Genomic DNA, 16,526 nt, shown 5'->3' on the forward strand with positions numbered 1-16,526 from the left:
AATCATAGGGGGAACCACTATTGGTGCTATGCAGCACCATATCTTAAAAGGTGCTCTACATACCTTTGTCAAATGGCGCTATGTAGAACCCATAAGAGGTGCCATATTGTGTTTTATTTCTTCAACAAAAATGGTGCTAAACAGCACCAACAGAACCTTTAAAGGGGCTTAACAGGGTCTTTGTACGGCAGTGGTGCTATATAGCACCTTAATCACCCCAAAGAACCACTGAAGAACCATACAGCCGCTTAACAGGTCCTGTATACAGTAGTGGTGCTATATAGCACCTCAGTTATCCCAAAGAACCAGTGAAGAACCACTGAAGCACCAAGATTTGGTGCTATACAACACTTAAAGTGGTTCTACGAGCCAAAGAACCACTTTTACTATATTGCACCGTTTTCTTTAGAGTGTACAGTGGACTTCACTGGGGTTCAACGGGTTGAAGGTCCAAATGTCAGTTTCAGTGCAGCTTCAAAGGGCTCTACATGATCCCAGACGAGGAATAAGAGTCTTATCTAGAGAAACCGTTGGCCATTTTCTAAAAAAGTAACACAAATAACACATAGAAAAACACAAGACGTGTCACTCGAATTGTTTTTAATGGGAGAAAGTGCAACGTGCAATATAGCAGATAAGTCCTGCCTTCTAAATAAGAGCCAATCAGCGATTGCATCACTGCAGCGGCCGTTAACTCCCTGAGGTCTGAAAACGCGCCGGCGCGTTTTGCAGGATTTTTTTCACATTGCAGCAAAACAGACTTAAAATACTCCGTCATTTTTGGTCATAGAGACATAAGTAATATATCAATTGAAACTATAGAATGTCTTCTTTTATTTGTGTACACTCAGAGTAAAAACACAATGTTGTGCTTTTTGTAAAATAAAGAAAACTAACATGATGCGTGATCTCTCCTCTCCCTCTGAACGAAGTCCAATCTGATAGTTCTCAGAAAATGAACTGTAACTTAGTGAATACTAATCACACTTATGCCTAAAAAAACTTTAAGATGTCAGGTTTTAAATCGCGAAAACAAACATTCTGTGTTTATGTAATCTGTATGAAAAGAGAGCCATGTCAGAAGTCTGTGATTCAGCTCATTATCCGCTAATGCGGCCACGCCCACGGAGCCAGCGCTATTCAGACGCAAATTCAGTCAATGCATACATCGTCTCAATCGTGTATTTATTGTCTTGAAAAGTGTTTATTTGGATGTTAAAGCCGTGGTTAGCGATCTCTAGAAGACATGCCGTTACTTCCTAGTTCCTTTTCTTCTTTATATGAATTTGTGGCCTAAAGGTGTACAGAGAGCGCCCTCCGGCTGCAAGTATGAATTGAAAACACAGTATCCAGCATTCATAGTGATGACAATAAATATTACTTCTCAGTATAGAAAACTGACATAAATATATAAGAATCCATCAATATTTCTCCAAATGTACTTGCTTTTAAGCTAAAAGCCTATATGAAATGCCATAGAGGTAACATAATTGATCAGACACTTTGCATCACAGAAATACATTATATTTTAAAGAATATAATAGAATACCATTATTTTAAATTGTAATAATATTTCACAGTATTGCTGTTTATGATGAGCTGAGACATTATTACAGAGGGTTTTTTTTCACAGCCTACCTGACTGAAAGACCTCATTAATATGCAAGTCATTTCAGGTCATTATTATGTGATTCTTTTGTCTTCTCAGGTGTAGATGGTCCATTATTCATGCAGATTCACGCCTCCACGCATACTGTGTTTCTTGACAAAAAGTGTCTTACAAAAACTAAGTCAATATATTGTTTTATATGAAGGAGTAGGCAGCATAATTTTTACATAATTTTGAAGCAAAAACTCTAGTCTACAACCTCCAATACCCAAAATTCTTATGAACACAGATTTAATATACTTTTTTTGGCCTTATTTCAGTGACTTTGTTTGGTTTTTGTTTTTTGTTTTTTTGTTTTTTCAATAACCATGCATAAACATTATTCCTTCAAAAATACAAACATGTACATACATGTTCCTCACATATTATTGTAGCCTAGTTTGTGCTGAATACAATGTAACGACACTTTTGTCATTTATATGTTTATGAACAACTGAAAAAAGCACAAATGTCAGGGCATGTCAAAACTTCTCCAAGCCCCAAATCAGCCTCAGACTTCAGAGGGTTAAAAGCTCCGGTTCCTATAGAAACAGTCAGACGCGCGCTTCCTATAGAGATTGCACATGCACACTCGCTTGATCCAGCCTGAAAAATACTTTTTTTTTGTCATGATTTGAGCATTTAGAAACAGTTTATGAGACAGTTGTTGTCAGATTTCATTGGTGATTTCAAATAAGAAATTTTATCGAAAACTTGCCAAACAGCTTTTGAGAATTTGATGTTTCCCCATTCACAGAGTTAGGAGCTGCACTTGCATGCCCGAGAGGTGTTTCAAAGATGGCCGTCGAGTGAAATGACGTCTTGAAGGGATTTTGATCACGTTGGAAAGGTCGGAAGTACCTCGGTAGGGTGAAAAACTCCATCTCATTTTCTCCTCCAACTTCAAAATTGTCCAACGTTGTTGTTATACCTTTTTTTGTAAAGGGTGTTTGACTTAGTCTTTGCATGTTCGCTTTATAGACCCTACGTCATGCGCAACCTTTCCAACGTGATTAAGTAATGCGTATCGTATTGTAAATTATCAGGAAATTTTAATTCTGAAATAAACTAATTCGCAGCTTTGATAATTACACTAAGCCATCTTGTGATAATTTTAATTCGATATGTCATACAGTACAGGTAACAGTATTATAGCAATTACGAAAAAGAAAGTATTGGTATTCATACTCTGTTATTGGTGCATCTCTATTTGGCAGACTGTCACTAAGCCAGTACACATTTAACTGCAACAGTGTACAGCTGACCCAAATTACACTGGCTAAGTTTCATAGGTCAAGCTGACTGCAGTCAAGGTATCGGGTTTATATTTGTACGTGCTGGGGTAAAACCTCCTCCCCCGGCTGGCCTACATCCATCCGCTGATCCTGGGGGAACCAAATCCACATGACTGCAGAGAAACTGGGGACTATTTGGGTTATTTACTAATCAAAGGCTCACGAGGCACACACGGAGATCAGGTCAGGATGATTAATGATGAGATTCAGGTGACGCTCGGATTACAAATTCGTCTAGCGATAACTCTGATCCAAATCACAATACCAACGCCCCATTGTGAAATATTTCAGCGTCCTCTACATGCCAGGTTTCCACCTGTGAGCATGCATTTCACAACTGAAGTCAGACATAACAAAAACACAGTGTGTATTGCTGTTGGCAGGATGATTTACAGTCGTCATAACAAGAGCTGAAGTATTTGACCATTTGGCCTCATGAGTGCCATGTACATGTAAATCACAAGAGCACCAGGACATCATGTTCAGACAATGAAAACAAACTCGCGTTTGGACACTGGCAGGGAGATTTTACTTTGGCTGTCTGCGCTTATTAGAGGTATTTGCTTATACTTGGGTTGTGATCAAACCCATGATAACACTAATTATTAAACTTCAACATGCAATATCTGATTCCTCCTCAACAAGACGTGTGATTTAAGAGGTATACTGTTATTTTGATTAATTAAACTCACAACAGTAAGAAACCACCTAGCAACAACTCAGAACACCTTAGCATTAGCATAGTAGCAATAGAAAAATATGGTTTCTTTTTGTGATCAATGCATACTAAACATGATATATCTAGCAATTATATGGCTAGTAAATGAACAGTTTTTAAGTACACTCTAAAATGCTGGGTTAAAAACAACCTAAGTTGGGTTGAAAATGGACAAACCCAATGATTGGGTTAACCAAGAGTCAAGAGGCATTTATTTATCATTTGCATGGTTAACACTAGGGAAAACTAGGCTTTGACATGCTTGTGACGAGGTTAAATGCATTTACCCCAGCAGATGGGTTAAATGTTTGCCCAACGAGCTGGGCAGTTATATTTAACCCAACAATTGTTTAAAAATTCTTAAAATGAACCCAAAAAAAAAAATAAAAAAATCAGACACATAATTACTAGAGGCAACAATAATAATCAAAAGATGAACATTTATTAATAAGCAATTTAATATAAATGTTTATTGTTTAATTATTATTAATTAAACTTATTAATAAATGTTCATTTCCAATATACTTGTGGTTCATTTTAACCAAGCAACACGTTTTTTTTAAAACAATAGTTGAGTTAAATAAAAATACCCAGCAGGTTGGGCAAACATTTAACCCAACCACTGGGTTAAAACAACTCAATTATTGGGTTAAAACAACAATTCCTGGGTTAAATCAACACAATTGCTGGGTTTGTCCATTTTCAACCCAATTTGGTTTATTTTTAACCCAACATTTTTAGAGTGTAGTTTTCCTGTCATCTATCTCTACTTGCCTCCATGACTTCACTAAGAGTGAGAACCAATCGATTTCTATGACCCAATGCAGCATTCACAAAAAAAAACAGTCCTTTTCCAGTAGAAATATCTAATAAATCTAACAAGTATCTAAGCATCATTAAAACTAGAGAAATTCACTGCTGCAAAAGACTTTTTTTTTTTTTCAGAGAATATATCTTGTACTAAATATAAGCATAAACCTCACTCATTTTATCATATTTTGGCTTAAAACAGGAAAAAGCTCATTTCCAGCAGATGACAGTGCTGCAGCAGTGCACGAGCTGCTCAGGAATGTAAACAGACCCTGCAGGTGTGCGCGACGCAGTGACCGCAGTGCTGCAGCGCAGGAGGAGGAGCCACATGTGTGACAACATCAACACAAAGTGTGACGAATCTTCCCCACTAACATGCTCTCTGCCTGACCAACAGCCGCTGCGCAAACACACGCACACTTAACTGGAGTGTCAGCAGGTTGGGTGGCCTGGTCAGCTTCTGTAACCAACTCGTCTTGCTGACTGACACGCACACGCACACGCAAACAGAAAGGATTTAAAGGGCCAGCGCCGCATCAGCGGGATCCTGCACGTGCAGTAACACAAATCCAGTAAAAGCCCTGCGTCAAACCTAAAGAATGGAGTTAAGATAGTTCTAATCCAAAACATACGATAAACAATGACTGTGATGATCAGCAGGGATGATGACGACGATGGAAAGCATACACTATAACCCTGTGGTGCTGTTTGTGTGTTGGTCAAAAATACATTTTTTATTTCAATGAAATGATTGTACTATATTGTAGTTCGACAATGTTTTTTAATTTAATATTTTGTATTAAATTAATTCATTTTCAAAAAAAATAAATAAAAATGTATATGCTTTTTAACCACAAATGCTTGTCTTGCACTTCTCTGCAATGTAACATTACGTTGGAAAGGTCACACGTGACGTAGGCGAAAGTACCGTGGTAGGGTGAAAAACTCTAATTCTAATTTTCTCCTTCAATTACAAAATCGTCCGACATCGTTGTTTTACCTTTTTTTTTGTAAAGAACGTTTGACTTCGTCTTTGTATGTTCGCTTTTGTAGACAATGGATCGGTACTTCCGCCTACATCGCGCTTGACCTTTCCAACATGATTACGTAATGCGTGGCACATCACAGAAAAGTGCAAGATGAGCATTTGTGGTTAAAAAGTATATACATTTTATTTTGAAAATGACTGATGGTCAGGCCTGGACTGGTAATCTGGCATACCGGGCAAATGCCCGGTGGGCCGACACACTTGGGGGCGGGGCCGCGATATGATTTTTTTTTTTTTTTTTTAATAGACATAAAATTGGCCAACGACCGGCCCATAAAGCAGAGACAGCGGCCCATTGGTTCATTTTCCATACTGACACTGGGCTGGCCCAATCACATCTCTTAACAGACTCCACCCCGTCCCCTGTGTTTCGTGTGTCATATGCAGTTGTCTCAGAGCCAAAACATCTGTGGATTAGGATGGAGAAACAAAAGCGCAAGTGCAAGGGGGGGTGCGGAGAAGTTGCTGGCAAAAAAAAAAAAACATTTTGAGGTTGATGCCTCAACGTGCAAACATTACTGACATGTTTAGTACGGTTACAGTAGCTTCAGTTTACAGTACCTGACGACGTGCAAGAACACAGAAGAGACACCTGTCAGGCAGAGGAGCAGCAGGTGTTTGACAGTGAAGCCAATGAGGGACAGAGTAAGCAGGAGAGTATAATACAAGCGGTAAGCAGGGTAGTTACATGATTAACAGGGAGGGAGGGAGCGAGGGACTCACGATGCGACGACGACGATGATGATGCTTTACCTAAATTAATGAATATTAGGCTAGAAGACAACATAATCGTCGTCGTTATTATAAAGTCAGACTGTCACCTACTGCACTGGTCACTCAGTCAGCTAAAGTCAAATAGCACAGCAAAAGCTATTTTGCACTTTTTTTTTTTTTTTTTTTGTAGCTAGCAGTGTGCCCTTGTAGCTATCAGAGTTCACTTATGCAGTAACGCCCCTTCTCGTTAACTAGAAAAACCTGAAATGATGCAATTTGGTTTTTCAAAAAAAAAAAAAAAAAAAAAAAAATTCAGGTTATTATTTTAATGTAATATTACTGATGATGTGTTTATTTCACAACGAGACTATAGGTGTCTATTTATAGCCGTTAGTCGTGATGATGGTCTACTAGATCTCACTTTTCAGCTATAAAAAGTTATGTTTTGTAGCTCTTGTACCCCATTACTCTGGTATGAACACTTGGTTGTTTATGGCAAGTGAATAGCATGTATATAATTTTATTAGGACGTTTTTTGCGAGTAATTTGGTAGTAGGCTATAGTTTTTTTCATTGTTTTTAATGGGGAGTATCTAAACAATAAGAGGTAAATGTTTGACACTTAAAGAGGGGTTTGTGCTCTTTAAAACAAAGTATATTTGTAATTATAGTTTTTCTTCTGTCTGTTTCGTTGAAAAAAATATTTCTTTATAGAATTATCAGTATACTACATCCATGTTCTAAGGGTTAACTAGCTTTTATAACATGGAGCACATTGTCCATCAAGATTATAATGCAAAGTTAAACACTTAAAATAAGAATTTTTTTCTGATCTTTGCTGTCTATTGGTGTGTAGGCCCTACTCCACTGCCACTTTTGATCACCAGGGAGTCAGTCAAGCGAGAGTGAGTACACTGGTCCACTTGCACTTACTACTCAGCTTTGTAGGGGCTTTGGGGAATGGAACAGTAGGTATGCATATTTACAGGGACTGCAAGGATGGTGTACATGGTGTCCGACCGATTGTGGTGGGCCCGTCTGAGCAAAAATGCCAGGGCCATTTTTTTGTCCCAGTCCAGCCCTGCTGATGGTTACTCTAGATAAGACTCTTATTCCTCGTCTGGGATCATGTAGAGCTCTTTGAAGCTGCACTGAAACTAACATTTGGACCGTCAACCTGTTGAACCCCAGTGAAGTCCACTATATGGAGAAAAATCCTGGAATGTTTTCCTCAAAAACCTTCATTTCTTTTTGACTGAAGAGAGAAAGACATGAACATCTTGGATGACATGGGGCTGAGTTCTAAAGTGAACTAATCCTTCAAGTCATTTTGCTGTAAGTATATCTGGAAAAAAAGACAAAAATACTGAGCAAGAAAATCATTTTTTCAAGTGCGCAACCCAACAGAGGAGAAAAGAGTACCTAAAGGAACACAGGCTGTTTTCAGACGTGAGCGTCAGACACTCCTCCTCATCATCATCAGCTGCCAGTACAGACGGCGGCCAAAGTACAGTGAGTAACGCAAGCCGGAGTCTTGCCAAACGGGCAGATGCCCAAAAAACTCCCAAACAGAGGAAAGCAATTGAGAAGAAGTCAATGACGAGCCCTCAGTTTTCCGGGTAAGATGTGATGCGGCTTACTGCACTAAATTAAGACCATCATCCCTGAACTGCGCAGACGTTCGACATCAGATCTGATCTATAAGTGGACCGACATCTCCCTGAAAAGCTCTTATGGAAAACAAACAACTCTGACACAAAGCTCAGACGAGTAAACAACATTTCAGCACATCAACATGAGCTGTATTTATCTTCGTCCCTCCCACCTGACATGCTGAAATTCCTGATTGATTAAGTTTGAGGGTGTGGTGAACTGAGATGCAACTTGGAGGTGACACGGGCATTGTGATTGATTAGTTCATGATGACATCACATGGGGCGGCAGGTGTTTGGGACAGGCAGGGTGTTGGTGCTGGACCTGACCCAGTTTGAGGTGAGGTGTTGGGTTGCGCTGGTCTGCATGGGGCCTGAATGCATGGAGATGTCTGTGTGGTTGGGGCATTCGTGAACGTGATCCTCAGCATTAACAAACATTAGCATCTTCTCTTACCCGCACTGTTTCCCAGTCAGATCAAACGAGAATTAACAGTGCTGATTAATTTCATGGCTCAGCATAAATTATTGCAACGCGTCGCTTAGCAACAGCGATTTGGACTGCAAGAAAAAAAAAAAAAATGTACAAAAACATTCATTTTTGCAATATAATTGAGAAACAAAACTGCAACCAAAGAGAAACTGCCAGGTCAGAGATGCAACACACTCACAAGGACTCATAAATCACAAGCGCTTGCTGACAGCAGTGACATTCTCTTAAAAAAAGATGCATTATGGGTATATGCCTTTATCAGGCTGTTTTAGGACAATATACTCTTCACTTTGAAGTATTTGAATCAGTATGCAGCATGCAAGTGATAGACATTAAAAACAACAAAATGCAACATTGATGCATGTTTAATGTCATCTAAAGAGTTGCATACTGTATTCTGATATTGCATGCATATTTTGCATACTGTGCACAACACACATGCTGTAAACTGAAGAAATAGTACGAGTAGTATTGTAGCATGCTATTCTTTAGTAGGAGGATATTTTGTTCCAGACAACATCGTCCTTGATCCAATCCTCCCTCATTCCCACTGCAGAAAACAACACTTGTTCAAACACAACAACAGCACGGCTCTAAACTCCCAAACCAAGATCTGCAAAAATACCACATACGGCTCCTCCCACAGCACATGAACCTTGATGGAAAATTCCGGTCTGAGAAAGTGAGGCCTTTGCCACAGTCGACCTCTTATGACACACATGCGTCAGTCTCAGATAGGGCAGGAAAAAAATATACTGCCAGCTGAAGTTTATAGTCAAAATCTAGTCAGAGTCTATGCAAACCCTCTGTTTCACAGATGCATAAAGAGAAAAACACAACAGCTCTGATCCAAAAGCCTACAGTAGTGAACTGCCTTGCTGTCAACAACAAACACATGCAATCTGATAGGTGTCCTAACTGAAACAGAGCCTCATACGTGAATGATTGGGAAGGCAGCAGGTTGCATTCGAACAGGTCCGTCCTTGGGGTGGTGCAAACGGTGCGACTGCACAGGCGGCCCTGAGGCGATCACGCACGGACTGACCGAGGGGGACCACGTTGCCTCTTACTCGCACCGGGGCCCCGCCCCATAATTGGGACGGCCCTGCACTCGACATACAATTCATTTCAATAGAGTTTAACTTTTGATGAAAAGTTTGATGAAGCTGTTATTTTAGTATCAAAATGGCAGCTTGTTTTCACCACAGAATAACAAAAAGAAAAAGGTAATAAATTAATTACTTTTTCTCTGAATTATGAGAATTTGTAATTGCGAGAAAAAAGTCAGAAGCTTACTTTTTTTCCCCTCAGAATTGCTAGTTTATATCTCACAACTCTGACAAAAAAATTACAGTTGTGAGATAAAAAGTCGCAAATACATTTTTAATTTCCAGGCAGAAATAATTTTCCATATATCATTGATACTATTATAGATAATTTATTATAGTTTCTCAAATTTGCACCTATTTGGGTGTGAGCAAAAAATGTCCCTTTAAATGCAAATGAGCTGCTGCTCCCGCCCCCCTTTCCAGAAGAGGGCGGAGCTTTAACAGCTCCTGCTTCGGTTGCTCAACAATCGGACACTGATGGAGAATTTCATGCAGCCAAAATGAGGATTGTTGAGGATTTTAGTACTTTCAGTTAATACAAAAATGAGAAATGTTGCCTTTGCAACCAGCTGAAATAAAATAAGTATTTTTTTTTTTTTTTTATATTTTATATTTCAGTTTATTTTGTTTCAAGTAAAAAAAAAAAAAAAAAAAAAAATTATGGTTTTATTTTTAGTTTTCACAAATAACCATTTGCATCAACATTTTTCGGTACAAAATACAATTTTAGAATATACATATCTTGTTCATCATCATGCATCCATTTTTTCCATACCAAGCATAAACATTATGGTATTGCATGACCTGCACCGAATGTATGAGATGCTGCCTTAGATTTTAGCCAAAAGTAAGGGATTTATAAACAAAAATAAATAAATAAAAATAAAAATAGTATAACGCATGCCTAAAACTTTCCTAAAATGCTGTCTAGGTAGTCAACTCAGTAGGATTTGTAACAGTTCTTAGGGTGTATTAGTCAACTAGAAGGGTTAAAACAACAAATTCTTGGTTAAAACAACTCATTTGAGGGCGTATAACAAAAAGTTGTATTAGTCAACTCAGTCTAGTGTCTAACTCTTCTTGGATATTCAGAGTTCAAAACATTCTTATTGTACACATTAGTGTGTTAAATATTGATCTCTTCTAGCCCTGCAGTCAAACACACACACACACACACACACACACACACACACACGACTATTCTTTCAGCTGCTTTAATTATTAATGGATCTGATTTGAATTATTTATGTTAATTCAAATGTTCTGTTTGGAAGGTCTGGCTCCCAAAATTAACTCATCACATCATTCTTTTAGCAGGTTTGTCTAGCAGCAGGTTACGTGAGCGCGCCGGCCCTCAGGGAGCGCTGACACACACTGAGCATTATGCAAGAATGAATATGAGCGGAAAAATCCCGACCAGTTAAAATACTCGCATTTTATACGATCTGTTCTGCTTAACAAAACTCTTACTCACAGCTTTTTAATGCAGATTATGTAATATAAAGTCTCAAACCATGTCGAGTCCATTTAAGTTCAAGCTGACGGCAGACAAACATCACATTAATTTGATCTTTAAGTTGATAAAATGCATCAATGTTCCTTAAGGTCTTATATTACATTACAATAAAACCTGTTTAACAGGTGTGTAAAACATATTTAGTGATCTTGGTTAATAAACATACAGCTGGAAAACAAATGCAGGCTGTGTCATTTGTGTTTTATCATCTTCTGAGCATCCGATAACAGAATGCTGCAGAATAAGGTCATAAATTAGAAACACCTTGCATATGTTACTATTATTTAACGGACAATGAACAATTGTATTTTTATTAACTAATAAATACTGTGACAAACGCACCGCTCATTGTTAGTAAATGCATTATCTAGTGTTAACTAATGGGATCTTATTGTAAAGTGTGACCTGGAGGTCAGAGCGCAGCATGAGAGTGCAGATGGCAGGATTTGACACGCAGCCCATCAGATTCAGAACAGAGTCTCAAATGACAATCCATTATAAGCTCAGATTTGATGCTGCAGCATCACTTGAAGGAATCGGTCGTACAGGCTCAGAGCAGTGGAGAGATTAGCAAGAGTCATTCATATTTCAGATTTTAGTCTTCTTTAAATGAGCTTCAAATGTGCAAAAGATCGTCATTCAAACAAACCAACCTCTGTTATAAAACCTAGTGAACTCCCTTCATAGACAGCAGAGGCGGTTTCGACCAAGTCTAAGGAAGTATTGCATGTATCGTTCATGGAAAGAATGCACTGCAATGAGATCAGCTAAAAAACACTCAAGATTGTCAAGAGAATCAAGAGAAATGTGTGATAAGGGAACTTTTTAGACAGTACAATACTAATAAATATAGATAAAAATCATTCAAATCTAATTAAAATATTTTATTTGATCACATTTGAGAATAATATGTATTGTTTATGCTTAGTCACATTGCTTGTGTAAACTAAAATGTAATTATATTGAAATAAAGCTGAAATAATATATAATTACATAAAAAAAATGAAAATGAGAATGTCACAATAAAATAAGTAAAATTAAACTTAAATAAATAATTAAATAAAAAAAAATTATACATATATATTTTTTATTATTTAATTAAAATTGGCTTTTAATTATATATATATATATATAAAGTCAATTTTAATTAAATAAATAATTAAATTAAAATGAAAATATATATATACTTTATTAAAAAAAATTAAAATAAATAAAACCAATAAAGGTATATACATAAAACACATGCCCATTAAAATGAATAAAAAATAAAATAAAAATAAATCATACAATTTCTATATAAATCCAATAAAAATAAATAAATTAAAATTAAATAAATGCATAAATAAAATAAGAAATAAATGAAAGTGTGTAATTATTTATATATATATTTATATATTTATATTTAATTTTATGTAATTAAATAAATAAATAAATAATATGCAGCAGCAGCAGCAATATCTGGGCAAATGGACGGACACTATAGAGCAAACACAGAGAGGATCTGTCTGGCTCTCAGGGGCCGAGGGCCTCGTGTTAATGCTATTCTTGAGCGAACGCCAACCTTCTTTAGAAACTCACCTGGAGACACTAACGAAACAACAAAGCACACAAACACAACAGGAAGGGCTGAAATGCCACACAATAGGTGTGATCAGTAACACAGAACACCCATGGAACCAATCAGAACACCCTAAAACCAACAGCAACATTCTAAAAACCAAATCATCGCATAACAATGTGATTAATACAAAAACCAGGCAGATAAGACAGACATCTGAGAGGGCTGTGTCACAACATCTCAACAACCTTCAGAAAACAAATGACAAGACGGTTCCATACTTTTACTGAACTCATGCAACCTGTTAGCCAAGTTGACAGGCAACAAGTTCTGACAATTACAACCTTATTGTAAATAAAACAATGAGTTCTATAAGCAAACCAGATCATGGGAGGAACAAAGTGGGAGTGAGTCAGCATTAAGCATGCGTTCAGAACATCCTGTAACATCAGAAACGGCTTTATCTGAGAGGTTCTGCAGGTAACATGTGAAAAAATATGATATAACACACTTGAAAATGTTTAACAAAGCACCTCTAAATGCCCTCTGTGAGTCTGACCAGTCCTTTAGTGATGTATGTGTCTTTATTCAACGTTTAAGCTGGTTAACTCTGACCTGAGCTGAAGAGGAGGAGGGTGAAGGACGAATGAAGGTGTTTTAAAAGCTTTCGCATCCATAGAGCTGAAGCACAGTCGTTCCTGTGGTCTCTGGGGAATCTCACTAGCTCAACATCTGTGACCGTCTTCTCTATTAACACCTTATGACAAGCCCAAGTCGAAAAATAGAACAGCAATTTAAAAAGAAAAAAAAGAGATAATAACAGGGCAAGGCCTAAAAAACCCACAGACTTGACCTGAAGGAGACACCTGAGCCATACCGGCGTGTGTATTATATAGCGTGATCTGCTTGGGTACAAAATATCTTTCTTTGTGTACAACAGAACAACAAAGAAATTTATACAGGTTTGGAACAACCTGAGGGTGAGTAAATGAAGGCAGACTTTTCATTTTTGGGTGAATAAATGCATTCAGTGCTATGGTGCATGAAAAAGCTTTTTTTTTTTATAATAATAAACATTTATTATTAAATAAATCATTATAAACAGGCATGAGCTACTTCATCATGCCTCATTGAGGAGCACTTTAAATCATCCTAGAGCATGTGAGGAAGAAACCGCAGAGCTTTAGAGTCGGTCCTGGACTGAAAGTCCTCAGTGTTGAGAGGCTTTTATTAAATAAAGATCTTATGCAACTGCGCTACCGTCCTTGCTGTTGAGAAAGGAATAACACATTGCATTCATTTGCTCCATTGAATCTGTTAGAACGTCTAAAGAAATACAATTCTCATGAAGGCAGAGTGAACATCATTAAAAAATGCTGCATTAAAAAAACAAAAAAGAGATGCTGATTGATCAACACAGCATTCTAGTTGTGCTAAAACACGCAATAAGTCATTCATAAAATAAGATTTTAATAAAAAAAGTGTCTGCAATGTAACAACCTCCATGCATTAACGCTTAAATCTGATGTTCGAGTTCGTTTGGTGTTTCAATGCTTATCCAAAATGTAACAAAATCTAAGCAAACCAATCTCAACTGATTCCACTAAAAACTGACACTGCCACAATGTTACTCTGTCCTCAACCAGCCTGACACAGCAACATCAACTCAACCTGTCTGTTTGCATGACCAGCACAAACGCTTTTGGGAAACTGGTCATTACCGGTTACTCACTTAAACTTTAAGTAAACCATCTGTGACATAATGAATGTGAGGTTCTGGGTCAGCTGCTTTACAATGCTTTTGTCCATGTCTACAGTCATTACCTACTCGTTAAGGTAAATGAGTATATATGTTGATGTGCATGTTCAGTTTATGTCCTTCTGTCGTTTACGCAAGGCTGCTTACAAAATTGATGGCATTCTGTTTTTATGCAAAAAAATAAAAAATTGTTGACTATTTTGTGCAATTCACAAAATGAGAGCAGTAACTGAGATGAACGCACAACAGGGAGGACGAAACAAATGAAACAGCATCCACTCTTAAAAACAGATATTACTGGCATTGATGGTTCCATAGAGAACATTTAACAGCCATTCCATTCCACAAAAGGTTCTTTATAGTGGAAAAGGGTTTTAAAAGTGTTCTTCACAGTAAGAAAAAATGCTTTCACTAAAAGGTAAAGGTTCTTCGGGGAATCAAAATTTGGGGAATCATTACTGCAAAAACACCATTTTTGAATCTTTATTTTTTGAGAATGTACATCAAGTCCTCTTTTCTGGAATTTGCAAAGAAAACAATCTGACAACAGGGCAGCAATCTGCGATGAAGTGGTCTGGATTTATGCAAAGGGGCGGACGACTGGTCAGCGGTCTAGACTGTGATGTGTTGCGTTCACTGCAGACGCAGCCTGAGGCTCACTGAGCATCTGTCACATCAGCAGCACCATTCACAAACACGCCAGCTTCAACCGCCTCTTCAGCCACGGAATAAAAATATTTTTAAAAAGTTGCTAATTGCAACTTTTTTTTCTAACATTTTCTCCTCACATTTGTGTTTATATCTCGCAACATTGAGTTTTTCTTTGAATTCTGATTTTCTTTCCTCAGAATTTTGATTTTTTTCTCAGAATTCTGATTTTGTTTCCTCAGAATTCTAAATATTTTCCAGGAATTCTAAAATTCTCTCAGAATTCTTTTTTTCCTAGTATTCTATTTTTTTTTTTCTCTCCAAATTCTGACTTTTTTTCTTAAAATTCTAAAAAAAAAAAAAAATTCTCAGAATTTTGACTTTTTCCCCCAGAATTCTGACTTTAAATCTTGCAATTCTGACTTTTTTCTCGTAATTCTGTTTGCAATTGCGAGATATAAAAATCACAAAAATTGTAATATAAACTTACAATCACAGTTTTAATTTAAATTCTGAACATGTTTAACCCTGTCACCCGATAAAAACCTCACTGAGTTTTGCCAGATAAATACAGCTCTGGTTTTAAAATAAATAAACTTTTCTTGTAGCTAACTCCTTTAAAAGGGAAGCTTGTAGCTTGTACTAATTTGAAACCATAGCTTGACAAACTACAAATTCCTGCACCACGAGTTTCACGCCGATCGTGACCACGTCAAATTACACAACAGAGGGAGCTGTCCCAGAAAAAAAACTGATCAAAATGTAGCTGCTTCAGCAAAAAAATAAAAATAAAAAATATTTAAAAAAAAATAAAATTATAAAAAAAATTATAAGAAGCACTACTTACTCTAAGGATACAAAAGTAGAATTTTTTTTCAACCTATTATTCTTGGATAACCTGATATCAGTATTAACAATCGAGCAGAGAGAATGTGAGACCAGCACAGAAACAGTGACTCACCAAAAAGCCTTGAAAGCTTCATAAATATCCAGTCCGACTGCATACAAGAGCAGCGTCGAGTCTTCTGTCCGGACGCACAGCTGGCTGAGAACCTGCAGAGACCGTCCAAACAAGGGTTAACAAAACACACCGACTAATCAGTCTGCAGTAAACCATATAGAAGACACACACACACACACACACACGCAGAGAGACACACGCCTGCTTTGAATATTATGCAGCCGAAGGTCAAATTACATGCGATTTCAATGCATTCTGAATGAGAGGAGTGAAAACTGCTTGTCAAGCGTCACAGGAGGATGCAGAGCTGTCATAAAACTCAAATAAAAAGGCTATAGTTTGAATTTAACACTGGCTTTTATATAGTGTTTGCATATTCAAATAAATATATGCAAAAACAACAACCCCTTTAAAGAGGTAGTTTTTCATTATATTTGACTTTTATTGAGCTGTGTTTTTGAAAAAGCCAAAAAACACAATAAAAGTAAAATATAACGTATATGAGGTATAAATCACCATCTAATTTTGTTGCATGGAAAACAGAAGCGGCTCATGCTTTTCAGGGAATAATGATGATTTTACACCATATTGAACACCA

At 37.2% G+C, this 16,526-nt stretch overlaps 1 protein-coding gene across 3 annotated transcripts in view; it reads right to left on the reverse strand.

Annotated features, from left to right (window-relative positions):
* The window catches only part of LOC137037951 (solute carrier family 45 member 4), a 60,625-nt gene that overhangs the window by 43,255 nt on the left and 844 nt on the right, over nucleotides 1-16,526 (reverse strand). Inside the window, exon 2 of one of the 3 annotated variants that reach the window (XM_067412395.1) lies at nucleotides 15,929-16,020. The gene's annotated coding sequence lies outside the window, so the exon portion shown is untranslated. Of the gene's footprint in view, nucleotides 1-4,889; nucleotides 4,916-9,314; nucleotides 9,397-15,928; nucleotides 16,021-16,526 lie in introns of those variants that run through there. The other 2 variants (XM_067412396.1, XM_067412397.1) reach the window with 2 other exon arrangements.

Source organism: Chanodichthys erythropterus, chromosome 15, assembly GCF_024489055.1.
Source record: "Chanodichthys erythropterus isolate Z2021 chromosome 15, ASM2448905v1, whole genome shotgun sequence".
Classification (NCBI taxonomy): domain Eukaryota; kingdom Metazoa; phylum Chordata; class Actinopteri; order Cypriniformes; family Xenocyprididae; genus Chanodichthys; species Chanodichthys erythropterus.